The sequence below is a fragment of the Cervus canadensis genome, chromosome 27 (genome assembly GCF_019320065.1).
Source record: "Cervus canadensis isolate Bull #8, Minnesota chromosome 27, ASM1932006v1, whole genome shotgun sequence".
Lineage (NCBI taxonomy): Eukaryota > Metazoa > Chordata > Mammalia > Artiodactyla > Cervidae > Cervus > Cervus canadensis.
The window spans coordinates 50,192,393-50,206,041 of record NC_057412.1 but is presented as its reverse complement, the minus strand read 5'-3'; the positions used below and the strand labels follow the sequence as shown (position 1 = coordinate 50,206,041).

The 13,649-nt window shown below is 38.8% G+C and overlaps 1 long non-coding RNA gene and 1 other non-coding gene across 2 annotated transcripts; one reads left to right on the top strand and one right to left on the bottom strand.

Annotated features, from left to right (window-relative positions):
• Window positions 1-3,989: 3,989 nt before the first annotated feature.
• LOC122428738 lies at window positions 3,990-10,983 on the top strand. Its single transcript, XR_006265811.1, has 3 exons — window positions 3,990-4,071; window positions 7,140-7,227; window positions 10,818-10,983. It is a non-coding gene; the product is annotated as an uncharacterized LOC122428738 (long non-coding RNA).
• A 1,421-nt stretch (window positions 10,984-12,404) lies between these two features.
• On the bottom strand, window positions 12,405-12,510 carry LOC122429021. The gene has a single exon (XR_006265890.1). It is a non-coding gene; the product is annotated as a U6 spliceosomal RNA (small nuclear RNA).
• Between the last annotated feature and the right edge of the window lie 1,139 nt (window positions 12,511-13,649).

The following is a 13,649-nucleotide window of genomic DNA, read 5'->3' as shown; positions in this document are numbered from 1 at the left end:
GGAGCTGAAACATGGACCAAAACTAACCTATATTAAGTGAAATTCCAGTGTCAGAACTGCCATGGTGTATTGCAGAGAGAGGTATCCAAGGTGTTAAGGAGACTGAAATGTTAGAGGGCATTTGTCCTGCTTGATGTTCTTGTTTTCCCTGGTAGAGTCCAGACAACTTACCTTTCACCATGACTGTGAGAAATACGTCTGCGGGAGAAGTCTCAGGATCCATGAAGTGTTCCGTTTGTTCTTCTGTGTCGCTCAGAAATTACAGTGAGAATTCTTGTCACTGAATTGGGAAACCTAAGTGTGATGCAAAAAATTGGATCCCAGGGTGACAGGACCAAGAAGCAGCCTCTGATCATCAAAGACGAGGTGGACGTGGGTCCTATAACGGGCAGCAGAAGCAACGCAGGAGTCAGGTCAGCCTGACTTACAGGGCCTGTGGCGTTGCGGAACTGACTAGGGAGCCCCTAGGACGGAAGAAGACGCACAGACCACTCAGTTCTTACATGTAGAAGCAGAGTTCTGAGCCAAGTGAACAGAGTCTAATTTAAATCATTAACTAGAGTCAGCCCCTCAATTCATCCTAGACATGAGACACTTTACAGACTCAGAACCCCTCTAATGAAGGGGAGGCTAGTTTTCCGTGAGGAAAGAACTTGTTTCACTGACAAAAATTATAATCTTCCTATCAGCTTTTGCTCAAAGGGCCTAAGACCTTTTGACAGGCTGACAGTGAGGGGGGAAGGAGAATGATCAGAACTTGCAATGATTACTGGACATTGCCTCTGAAGTGACACTAATTCCTTGAGACCCAAAATGTCTGTGATCTACTAGTCAGAGCAGGGACTTATAAAGATTGAGTGATCAGAGGTTCCACCTCAGATCAGTTCCACAGTGGTTACAGTGGGTCTCTAAACCTGTTCTATGTTTATTTCCCAAGCTCTGGAGTAGATCATTGGAACAGACACACTTAGCATCTTACAGAGTACCCTGTGTTGATTCCCTGACCTTTGAAATAAGGACTTTCATGATGGAAAAGGTCAAGTGGACACCAATTTAACTGCCTGGACTTGGAAAAAAACATTAAACTAAAAGCAATACTGTATTTTTATGGGCATCAAAAATATTGGTGCTATCATCAAGGACTTGAAACATCCAAGGGTGATGATCCCCACCATATCTATTTGATCTGTGTAGAAAACAGATGGATCTTGGAGAATGGAAGTGGGTTATTATAAACTTAATTGGATGATGACTCTTAATTGTAGCTGCTATTTCAGGTATGAGTTCATTGCTGGAGCAAATTAACACACTCCTAGTACCTGCCAAGTAGTTATTGCTCTGGAAAATGCTGTTTTCAATACCTTTTGACAACCAGAGCAATTTTTATCCGCTGGCAAGGCCAACAATATGCCTTCACTGTCCTATCTGAAGAGTAATTCAACTCTCTATCCTATGTATAGTTCAATCTGCAGAGACCTTGATCATCTTTCCCTTTCACAAGACAACATCATCATCCATTGTTATGCAGACTGGCCCTGGTGAGCAGAAGTAGCAACTACTCTAGCATATTGGGAGGTCATTTATGTGTCAGAAGGTGGGAGATTAATCCAACAGAATTCTAGGGTCTTCCACCTCAGTGAAGTGTCTAGGGGATACACTTGGTTGAAATATTCCCTCTAACATGAAGGATAAGTTGTTACATTTAGCCCCTTGTACAACTAGTAATCAAGGCACAATATCAAGTGGGCATCTTTGGATTTTGAAGGCAACATATTCCTCATTTGGGTGTGCTGCTCTGGCTTACTTGCCAAGTGACCCTAAAAGCTGCCAGTTTTGAGTGGGCTCTGAATGAAAGAAGGATCAACAGTAGGTCCAGGACGCCATACAAGCCACTCTATCATTTAGGCAAAGGACCCAATAGATCCAATGGTTCTTGAAGTGTCCCTGGCACAGTAAGATGCTGTTGGAGCCTTTGGCAGGCTGCTATGGATGCGTCATAGCTCACACCCTGGAGGAAAGCCTTGCCATCCTTGATGGACAACTACTCTCCTTTTGAGAAACGGTTTTTGGTTTGCTCCTGGGCCTTACTTGAGACTGAACGCTTAGCTATGGACCACCCAATTACCATGTGACTTAAACTTCCCATCACAAACAGGCTATTGTCTGCTCCACTAAACACACAGTTGGGTGTGCAGAGCACCATGGGATTATCAAATGGAAGAGGTGTATACAGGATTAGACTTGAGAGGACGCTGAAGGCTCAAGAAGTAACACGAGAAACTGGCCCAAATGCCATGTTCTCTCCTCCTGCTGCAGTCTTTTCTCTCCCAGGCCAGCTCTACGGCCCCATGGGGAGTTATCTACTTTGGGCGTGGTTTACAGGTCTCCCGCATTGTAGGCAGACACTTTACCCCCTGAGCCGCCAGGGAAGCCTCGTATACAACATGCAGGTGCCATCTGAAAGCGAACAGGTTTGGCATGCAGCTCCTTTCTGAGACATCCCTGAAGGACAGTGGTGAGGGGAAATCCTCCCAGTGGGCAGACATTTGAGTAGTATGCTTTGCTGCTCATTTTTTGGGGAGGAAGGAAAATTGGCCAGAAGTGCAAGTCTATACTGCTTATTAAGCTGCTGCCAGTGGTTTGGCTTGATTGTGAGGGACTTAAAATATAACTGGGAAATTGGCGACAAGGAGGTCTATGGTTAATCAGGCAAGCAGATCCCTTTGAATGATCTAAAAAAATGTGAGGATATTTTGTCCCACGTGAAATTCCACTAAAGCGTAAGCTTAGCAGTTGTTGTTCCACAGGCAAAGAGGGGAAGCACTGTACTTGCTGGGATAATTGCTCCTGAGTACCATGGGGAGACTGGGCTGCTGCCTCAAAGTGGCAGCAAGGAAGAATGTGTCTGACATACAGCAGATTACTTGGGAGTCGTTCAGTACTAGCACATCCTGTAATCAGAGCTAGTTGGAAACAACAGCTACCCAATCCAGCCAGGACTGCAGATGACTCAGACCTTCAGGAAGGAAGCTTTGGGCCACCCCAACAGGTAAAGAAACATAACCAACTGAGATGTTTGCTGAGGGCAAAGGGAACAAGAAGTGGATAGTGGAAGAATACAGTCAAAATCTCTGACAAGTGTGATCAGTCACAGAGAGAATGAGGAATATAATATTATGAATGTTATTTATTTTGTTATGACCATGCGCGCGCGCGCGTGTGTGTGTGTGTGTGTGCATATACAGTATATATAGCAGCCAAATTATTCACTCAATGTGTTCTTCCTACTTCTTCCAAGTAATTCTACTTTCCATGGCATAGAGTTTCATTTTACACTGTTTTAAAAGTAAATGACCAGATGACAAGTTTCTAAAGTTAATTCGTTTTGGGGGAGGGGGTAAACATTAAAAATATTATATGCATTTAGGTTTTTTTCTTACACTCCAACTATTGCTTCATATATGTATGTGTGTTTGCAACTATTAGCTCCTGGATTGTGAAGGGCCTTGCTGAACCTTGAACCTTTTAGAGACTATTACTCTAGATTTTTATTTATTTTTTATTAAATTTTTTTCTCATTGCTTTATTTTTTAATTTTTACTTTACTTTGGAGCAGAGTTGATTAACAATGTTGCGTTAGTTTCAGATGTGTGGCGAGGTGATTCAGTTGCACATGTGCATGCATCTATGCTTTTTTAAATTACTTTCCCATTTAGGTTATTATAGAATATTGCGTGGAGTTCTCTGTGCTATACGGTAGGTTCTGGTTGGTTATCTAGTTTAAATACAGTGTTGTGAATGTGTCAATCTTAGGGGTTGATTTTAAGCTTCACGAAACTTGACAGAAGAGATTTTAATGTCACATCGGAGTCTGTTCATTTTAAACTGAGTCCCTGGGGGCTGAAATCATAGCCAGAGAACTAGGATGTGGGGAGTTGGGACTAGGGCATGGATGAATATTCCTGCCTCTTGGATCCTGCAGGGAAGGGGTTTCCTATCGACATCTGCTGAGCGCTCTCTTTCACGGCAAGTTGTGATGAAGGCCAAAGAAGCAAGCTGCAACTCTACGAGGTACAAAAATTCTCCACTATGCTTCTTTCGTGTGCTATTTTAAAATATAATTAAGTTCACGAGGCAGCATGTGTAATCCCTTAGCAAGAGCTACTATGGGAATTTACACGTGACCTGTGGGCCTGCTCCTGATGGGCAGGAAATACTTCTTTGAAAAGAGTTCTTTTTTCCATTTCCCCCCTTGATTTAGATAAATCACTGAGCACCATGCAGTACTGAAATGATCACGCTTTTTAATTCTCACCAATCAGAATCACCTGGGCTCACTTTGTGAACACGTGCTCACAATTACACTCTTGTATTCATGTCTTTCTTCTTAGAGGCTTGCTGTGATTTGGGGCACCTAAAATGTGTTTTAGTTATTCAGTAGAAAATCTCTGGGCTTCCAAGTGATTGGAGAAGCTGACTTGTTATTTTACAAGTGAAAATGTTCAGACTAAGCGTGTAAATGATTTAGCCTACCTCTGTGACTCACTTCTAATCCAGTCTTCTTTTTTAGCTCTTCACAATGTGGCATATTCCACTAGTCCAATAGTACTATGACATTTGTCATCAGATTTTAAAAGGATTGCCATGGGCGAGACTTTTTTCTTTTCCTTAGCATATTTTTCTTATATGGTTTTTCCTAATGGTAACATGAGTTATTGTCTCTAGAAGCATGCACTACTTCCAGATGAATGTGGCTTTTCTATAAGCCCTTAAGAAAACCTGAATAAAAACATTTTATCTTGGCACCTTGCTGTTATCTCCTTCTAAAAATACACAGAAGCTGAAAGCTTTCATTCAACACCCACGGTGTGCAATTCCTGTCCCAGACTAGGTTCAAGCAGAAAGGCAGACAGTATGAGTAGGTCGTGATGTCATTAACATTAGAATTCCCAGGAAAACATTTTAACTGATGCTTGCTGGTTATGTATAACTTCAGTTTTGGTACAAGTATAAGTCTATAAGCTTCCTTCAGAATCTAATAGTCAGTCTTCATTTATTTTTTTTCATTTGCTAATATTCACTGAACACTCCATGGTTCCTGTTGGCAAGGTGTTCATGATGGCTGAGAGTCATCTCTGCTCTCCTGCACACATTTTTTTTTTTTAATCGGAGGACTATTGCTTTACAATGTTGTGATAGTTTCTGCTTTACCACAACTTGAGTGGCCGTGAGTATACATGTATCCCCTCCGTGTAGAGCCGACCTCCCACCCCACCCATCCCCATCGCTCTAGGTCATGGCGGAGCACCCCACCCATCCCCATCGCTCCAGGTCATCACGGAGCACCCCACCCATCCCCATCGCTCTAGGTCATCACGGAGCACCCCACCCATCCCCACCCCTCTAGGTCATTGCGGAGCACCCATCCCCATTGATCCAGGTCATCGTGGAGCACCCCACCCATCCCCATCCCTCTAGGCCATCATGGAGAACCCCACCCATCCCCATTGATCCAGGTCATCGCGGAGCACCCCACCCATCCCCATCGCTCCAGGTCATCGCGGAGCACCCCACCCATCCCCATCGCTCCAGGTCATCGCGGAGCACCCAGCTGACCCCTGTGCTGTAGAGCGGCTTCCCACTGGGCATCTGTCTTACACACGGCAGTGTGTGCACGTCAGTCCTACCTTCCCGATCTGGCCCACCCTCCCCTTCCCATCCACATGTCCATGCTCCATGTCTGCATCTCCATTCCTGCCGTGGGGATAGGTCCAGCTGTACCATTATTTTAGATTCCACATATATGTACTAATATACTATGTTTGTTTTCATCTTCCTGACTCACTTCACTATGTATGACAAACTCTAGGTTTATCCATACCGCTGAAAACCGCTCAACGTCATCCCTTTCATGGCTGGGTATTATGCCATTGCATATGTGGACCACATCTTCTTTATCCATTTATTTGTTGATGGACATTTAGGTTGCTTTCATGTCCTGTCTATTGTAAGTAGAGTCATGCAATTTAGAGAATATATATCTCTAAGTGGCCAACTTATGTCTCCTTAACCAAGGGGAACTATCCCAACTTTCTCCATTTCTTCATCCCCCATGTCTTCAAATATAGCATCAAGATCATGTGTTTCCCCTAGGAATTTTAAGCATCATTTTAACCCTTTGTCTATAAGTATGAGACACATAATGAAAACAAAATGCTATATAAACAATAGGCATGTATGATGATTTCTGATACAAGATAAACCTGCAGTTAATGTTCTCTATTTTGTCTTGAGACTCCCAGTCACATAGTAATAAACTGTCTGTGTTAGTAACTAGAAGAACTAGCTATAGAAAACATAGATAATAGTGGTCTTGTGCCCACACAATGTAGAAATAGTGGAGTGAGAAGAAAAGTATGTGAGAAAAAAACAGTATGAGAAAGTGTTCTTAGAAGGATGAGCTTACTGGAGTCCTTCATATGAAATTCCACTGGGAAGCATGTTAAGTTCTATGAATGATTAACATGTATTTACATAATCTCACAATATATGAATATTTTTACTTTAAAGTTAATGTAATTAGCAATATTAAGTAATTTATTGCATATCATCTATGGTCTTTAAATTTTTTTTTTTTTTACAATAACCTTGCCAAGTAGGTTTAGCATTTCCACTTTCTGTTTGAGAGAACCAAGTCTCAGAAAGAACTTTGCATAAGACAGTACAGCCTTCATCAGTTTCAGCTGGCTCAGGCTTTCTTGCCGCTATACTGTGCTGATTGGGGTCAAAATTTAATTTTGACTTGTAACATTATTCTTAGAAAATTTAGTAAACAGGACAGTTTTGAGTATAACATTTTTAAAGTTCCATATTTCATTTAAAGTTCCATATTTCACTTAAAGTTTCATAAATTTCATTCAACTCCTTGCCAGCAAATGTTAATTCAGAATAAAGGACTTTATAAATGGCTTTTGCTGTTATTGTTGCTACTAATTCAGAGTGATGAATGGTTGGAGGGTCTTTATGTCTAATGTTTGATCCATTTACATCAGATTTTCATGCTCTGTATTCAGTGGGCTAGCCATGCTTTAAGAATAAAGACCATAGCTTATGTATGCGTGCGTGCTTAATATTGGCAGGAAGATCTTGGAAGAAGTGGGGAAGAAGTCTGGAGGTGATGTTAAAAAGAAGTCATGAACAATTTTCTTTCTGGGTTAGAAGATGTAGGTAAGTACTTTTTAAGGGAGTTAATAATGAAGTCCAGTCACTGGTAATGAGAAAACCCTAAAATGATAAACTTGCAATAAGTCAAGATTTTAAGCCTAAACTGAGAGTAAATAAAAATATACCAACAGAATCCAGCTTCTTAGAAGCACCAGAAGTCTTATTAGCCCAGGTAAAGGTATTTTTCTACCTTCTTTTTATCACACTTCTGAGATAATTAGGGGCAGTATTCCTGTCAAAAATACTCAAGAAAAATGGAGATGAAATTTGTTGTATCATTCCTGAAAATTAAATGTCTTTTATTCTCTGGTGGTAAGAACGGTGCAGATTTTAGGCTACCTAATATGGTGTACTTTTCAAAAACCCTTGGTGGAAATTTATGAGAAACAGAGAGAAAATAAATAGCAACTCAGGCTCTTTGTGGCAAAGGCCTCTCAACCATAGGTATTATACGACATTACAATTCTACAGCAATTTCCTGTCTCCTTTCCCCATGTTCATCTATGTTAGTGAGATACCCCTGATATAGAAAATTTCACTCAATCCATACAATTCAATTAGTTGGTTTTTCATGCTTACATTTGAAGCTTCTTATAAAGAAAAAATCAAAAATTAGAAATAATCCAAATTAAGATGGGAAAATAAAGTTTACAACAAACAAAATTACAGATTTTAACCTCTGTGAAAGTACAGGCTGATTTAAAAGATGGTGACTTGTACTTGATGGGTTATTTTTCATTGCTTATCATTAGCCTCCAAACTAAAAAGACATCAGTAATTTAAAGAGGCTTTTTTCTTTTACCTCGGCATGCAACATGGTTATGCCTTCAAACCAAAGAGTGTATTTGTTTTGGCTCAAGTGTACTTAATTAGATAATATGAATCATAGGCATTTTTGTGACTAAATAGGAAAACTGAAAAATCTATTGCATATGAAGTTTCACTGACAGAGGAATCATTTGAAATAGGTTAACTCCAATTTAGAATCAATCAACAAAAGACATTAAATTGTTATCATTTGATTAGGTAGCTCAAACGGTAAAGAACCTGCCTGCAACGCCAGAGACCCGGGTTCGATCCTGGGTCGGGAAGATCCCCTGGAGGAGGGCCCGGCAGCCCACTCCAGGATTCTTGCCCGGAGAATCCCATGGACGGAGGAGTCTGACAGGCTACAGTCTACGGGGTCACAAAGAGTCGGACACGACTAAGCGACTAACACACACGTGATTAAATCTTCTGACTGGGATATTTCCAAGTCTGTTTGGCCACTAACCTTAATTTTTAAACTGTGGGAGGTCCAGGTGTAACTTACAATAAGCAGACAAAAAAGACAATCCTAGATAAATACTTACTATGATGTAAGAGGTCTGCTTTCATGACTCACCCAGAGAGCCTTGATTACTATTATCAAACAAGTTCAATAGCCCAGACATCAGAACTTACTTCTCTACCTTTACAGTTTAACTCAAGACATGTAAATAAGACAGGATTTGTTGAAAATTACTGGAAAGAAAACTAGTTTCATGTTGTAAAACAGCACACATATGTGCAGCTCTAACTCAATCATCTAATTCAGTCATGTGTGCACACAGATTTCGATATAAACATATACCCCTGATTATTCTTTCATTCATTAAATATCTATTGGGCATCTATTATATACCAAGTATTATTCTGAGAACTAGACATTCAATAAACTAGATAGGCAAATATCTTGTTCTGTCAAACTTACATTTTATAAAACTGATAATCAACAAGCATATTAAGTAGATGTATTGTACAGTATGTTAGATGGTAAATGTATATAATGGTAGTGACATTTACATCTACTGGTAAAGGAAATAGGCAGTTTCACTCATGGATGTATGTATCACCATCACTGGTTTTGCTCAGGGCTGGGAAGATTAATACTGACCGTTGGTTGCCGCAGCAACTATTAAACTTCCTGTGTTGGGGCTATGCTACAGACCTGGATGGGACCTTTCAGAATAACTGGATAACTGGCATAATTACATTTACTAAATCAGCACAGTTAAAGCTGAATTGTGCAGAATCATTGTGATTAAGACCAAAAATTTTAGACTCAAGGTTTAAACTCTGCCTTTGTAATTTTATACCTATAAGATTTTGTCCAGTTATCTTTTCTTTCTATGTCTTTGTTCTCTCATCTATAAAATTGGACTTACAAATTCTCCCTCAGAGAAGTGTGGTGATGATTTAATAAAAATGCAGATAAAATATTTAGCATCATGATAGATACATAAATCCTATTTGATGAAGAGCAGATATCATCATTTTGTGTTTAAACACTCAAGGAATGTCAGATATGGAAACCATTTGGGAGATGACTTAATTGGATTTAGTAATTTATAGGGGGAGAAAACTGGGGCCCAGATTAGTGAAATAAATTGTCCAAGACCACAAGGTTAATCTTGGAGGTAGACATTGGTAGTGGTAATTAGTTTCTACCAGTTATCAAATCCCAGAACAATGTGGCTGTATTTGGATATATTGCTGTTTGTTGTTTAGTTGCTAGGACATGTCCAACAACTCTTTTGTGACCCCATGGACTGTAGCTCCTCTGTCCATGGGATTTTCCAAGCCAGAATACTGGATTGGATTGCCATTTCCTTCTCCAGAGCATTTCCCGACCCAGGGAGCGAACCCACTTCTCCTGCTTGGCAGGTGGGTATGCTACCACGGAACCACCAGGGAAGCTACTTGGCTATATCCACATGCCATATACATATTCTACTTCCTTCTCTATATTTAAGGAAAAGGGTAAAAGTAGTCACGGTTTCAGTGCACATACTTTCAAGAGCTCAACATCCAGTTTCTGAGTGTTATTCCAAACATAATTTCTACTCCTTAAGTTAATTACTGCCAAGTTATGGACTTAGACTTATTTTGTGGTCATCTCAACTGCTAAAGAGATTTTCTGTGCTATGATTTGATTAAAATGAAAATAGAAACATGACTTTAATATCTGAAGTCATAAATATACTATATTTTTAAAATAAGTTACTTTTAGAAATGTGAAGTGTTTATTTAATATATTTACTGTAATGACATAGTAAATTAAAGCAATGATTCCTATATCCATCAAACACAATGACTTAACAGAAAAATGCCAACTCCAATGGTCATAGAACTTTACAAGATTTTCTAGTCAAAGGAACCAATGTCAGAGTGAGGTGAATGATGGGCAAAAGATGCAAAGGGAATACAGAAGAGAAGCAAATGAAATAAAAAAGTGGAAAAGCAAAGCGTCTGCTTTGTTCCAGGATCCTTAGGTATTCTGGTCCTACAGACAATTTTGAGAAATGGCAGCATTGCTCTCCAGCTCACTAGAAAGATCAATGAGTTGTGAATACTGTGACTTTTTTCCCCTGTTGATTCCAAACGAGGGCATTTGGGGGTTTTGTTTCCTGACTGTTGATTTCTTGAATGAGTTAAGACTTAACAGTAACAAAGTTGAGTAGAAATAATGACAGCAGGCATTTTCTTCTTTTTCTCATCTAATGATCATGGCTCTTAAATTTTCACTATTAAGTTTGATGTTTTCTGCAGTTTTTTTTTTTTTTTTCCCTTAGGACAACAGGAATTATTACATTGGTCTGGAAGCCAGAAGTCCAAAACCAAGGTGTGGCAGGGCCACACGTCCTCCAAAGAGCTGGGGAGGCTTCTGCTTCTTACTTCTTCCTGCTCCTGGTGACCCCAGGCCTTCCTTGGCTTGTGACAGCATGCAGCCCAATCTCTACCTCCTTGGCAACATTGCCTCTCCCTTTGCTCTCTAGCAAATGTCCCTGTATACCTCCTGTAAGGACATAGATCATTGGATTTTGCATCCACTGGATAACCCAGGATAATCTTTTCACTTCAAATCCTTAATTATGTCTGAGAAGGCCATTAAAAAAATGATGTCACACTCAAGTCACTGGTTCCAGGAATGAAGATGTAGACACATTTCTAGAGTGGTCAGTTTTGTTTCTGTTATTTTTTTTTAAATGTCCTTTTGTGTTCCGTCCAGTGAGGTTTAATGAACGTAACCATGGGAGGCACTAGCAAAAGCGCTGTAAACATTAATGTCAGAGTCAGACGGATCTGGGTCTGAATCACAGCTTCCACACCTTCTGGCTGTGTGGCTTCAGGCAACTAATTTCAACTCTCTGTATCTCAGATGCCACATCTATAAAATGCACACATTAATTTCTATCTCATAGGATTGCTATAAAAATTAAATGAGATAATATTAAGTTATTATCTAGAAAACAAAGTGATCAATAAAACATATATAGCAGTATTGTAGTGCTTAAACTTGGTAATATTGATAATTGAATTTGTGCTGAAGTATTCAATATAGCTTTCTCAATAATCTGAACATATGCTACCAATATGACATAATTATTTGTATCTTCCCACACTTATCTTTTTAAATTTTATGTATATTTTTATTGTGCTAAAATAGACATAATGTAAAATTTACCAATTCAACCATTTTTAAGCATACAGTTATACAACCCCATAGGCTTTTGATAGTTATTCTCTATTGCCTTCTATTCTGACTCTGCTACATTTTTTTAAAATTAAGGATTTATTATCAAATGACTTTTCTTCATCTACTGAGACAGTTATCCAATTGTTCTTTTATGTTCTGTTAAATAACATATTTTAATTGTATTTTTAAGTTGGAATGGCCATGCATTTGTAGGATAACTTGATATTTTCATAGGAAAGTTTATCCAGCATACAAATATAAGAATTGCCTAATAAGGAAAAAAATTAGACCAAAAGTGTAGATTATAAAGAGGAGTAAATTTTAATGACATATAACATTATGACATATAACAAGAAGAAAGGATATAAGCTACATCTCTGAGTCATTTGGCAAATCCTTATGTTAGCACACTGTTCTGTTAAACTTCAATAAAGAGTGTCAGTCAGTGAGTATCATTTTTTACAGGGTTTTTTTTTCTTTTCCATTAGCTTTTACTAATAAAAGAATCACAATTAGGTCATAAATAAACAGGCAAGTTATTAATTACATGATTTGAGGTTTAGTATGAAAACTTGTATAGTTATGCAACACACTAAAATCAGCTGTTAGTATTTTTGCCTTGTGTGAACTGCCCGTAATGAAAACGGAACAAACTTTTTAAGGATGAAAGATACAATAAAGAAGATATATGGAACGCTTTACAAGTTTTCATGTCATCCTTACACAGGGGCCATGCTAATCTTTTCTGTATCATTCCAATTTTAGTATACGTGCTGCTGAAGTCTTACAAGTTTTACAGTTCTCAAAATAAAACCTCTATAGTCACCTGGATTCATTATATAAAAATTTTATTTTTAAGATACATTCTCAGACTTAATAAAAACATTATTTTGCTTACTGTTATCATTATTATCCCTCAGTATGCCTGTTCCACTCACAAGCCCATGCTATTTGTATAGAAGCTGAGAAAGTGTCCAACTGTTGGTTTTTCTATAGTGGTTGACATTTGAGGTCTTTCTCATATTGCTAGTCTATAAGTATGTACGAGATGCTACTGAGCTATCATAGCAGAGGAAAGTCAGATTCATTTATCTTATTGTATACAAAAGCAGAGAAAAATTTCTTTTAGTTAAAGTTTGCCTAAAAATGCACAACCATAATTTATTCCAAGGGAGACAGTCATTCAAGTATGACTCTGACCTACTATTACATTCTCAGTGGGAATAGACAAAATCTAGTCCTAGGGTCTTAGCTGGCCACTGGGTGCCGTGCAAAATAGACTCTCAATCATTATAAATTCATAGAAGATTTAAAATACTAATTGGAGCTTCCAAGAATATTTGAGGAAGAAAAATAAACCTACTGGTGGGTGCAGACAAGGGCCAAATTTGTCCTCCTTTCCTTAAGGAAGGTTAAACTGCTACAGAACTATTTGACTTAACGAAAAATAATTTGGGGCTGAGCAAGTAGTTGCCTGCAGCTTATTTTTTAGTCAAAGCATATCCCCTTGAAACACTAGGGTTGAAATGGAAATGTTGATGGACTATTTAACAGTTAGGCCCTGGTGAGAGCAGTGAAAACAAATGTAATCCATTTTGTTAGCATGATGAAGTTATCATAATTAGGTAGTTGGTAAAGAAAGAAATCTATCAGGAGATTAAATTCCCTTCTCTTTAATGAAATCTGATGGTCGAATAAATGGGTATCATGGGGTTCCGTCATTGTGTACATTAAAAGAACCCAGCCAGATAAGTCGTTGCTATAATTCTGGCCAGATCTTTGTAACAAGCAGAGTTTTTTTTTTTTTTAAATCCATTCCTGGCAACTCTTTCAACTTGCTGCTTTATGCAGTCCTTACTCAGAAATATTTCCCATTTAAATTAGATCTAGGGGGCAAGCTGATATGTTGTTTCTCTATTGCAAGCTA